Raw genomic sequence first — 1092 nt, 5'->3', positions numbered from 1 at the left:
GCATAATCACGTTGACGCACCGGTTCCCGCTGGATAACCGAAGTTAAGCAACGTTGAGCCTGGTAATTACTAAATGGGTGACCATTTGGGACTTCCAGGTGCTGTATGTGCTCTCCGCTTATCTCGGCATTATTTCCAGTCGTCATGGTCTTCTTGCCACTGGATCCAAACAGTGTCGATTCAGGAGAGGTGTGCTTAGGGTTTGCGCGACTCTTGCCTCACAATTACACGTGCAACTGCCCCTACAGGGGGTATCCTTTGTCTTTCGAGACTGAACGGAGGCATCGATCGATCATCGAGTCCAAAGAAAAAGTTTCCAATTTAATAATCCCCGGACTGTCAACCAAGTTCCGATCTAATCACCGAAATGTTGTATACCTGTGCTTATTTCGCAATTACTTTTATGGAATGTGCTCCGGCGAAGTCGTAGCACTGCTACACTCAACAGGTAAGTACCTCCACCTTATGCGACAAACAGCTAAATCTCATCGTTCACTGCAGAATTCCCCAGGTACCGGAAATCTTTTTAGTGTAATAGTCTATTCACTCGAATCGTTAAACTTTTGAAGTCATTCCCCGTTTCTTATTTTTTTGTGATCGTACTAACATGTAAACGTTTGAATGTAATGCGGACAGACATTTTGCTGCTCAGCTCCCCATTTAGATTGCCTCTATATGTACGGCCCCTAATTTACTTTTTTATTTATTTATCATTTTTTTTATTTTATTAATTTTTAATTTTTTTTTTTTTTTTTTACTAATTTAATATGGTCAATTACGTCCTATTGGCAATGAGCATGAGGGTAAAAAATGATGTAATATTTACGGGAAATTGAGAACAATGATTGTTACGATTCTCTTCTTTATTTGTATACCATTGCTGTAATTATGTAATATAATATAGACCCGTCTCGATTTACAATGCCTCCCCACGGGACAGAGTTAGACACCATGGTCTTTTTTTTTTTAATGTGGAGAAAAGGAACAAAAATAAAAATTGTCTTAGTCGTGAAGGATTTCTCCTCCACTGACAGAGAACAAGAAATTGAAGTGTAGCATCTGAAGAACAGATGGTATTTATTTGCTCCCCCA

This window comes from Euprymna scolopes, chromosome 1 (genome assembly GCF_053919585.1).
Source record: "Euprymna scolopes isolate OS-2025 chromosome 1, ASM5391958v1, whole genome shotgun sequence".
Classification (NCBI taxonomy): domain Eukaryota; kingdom Metazoa; phylum Mollusca; class Cephalopoda; order Sepiida; family Sepiolidae; genus Euprymna; species Euprymna scolopes.
This window is presented reverse-complemented; position numbering follows the sequence as displayed.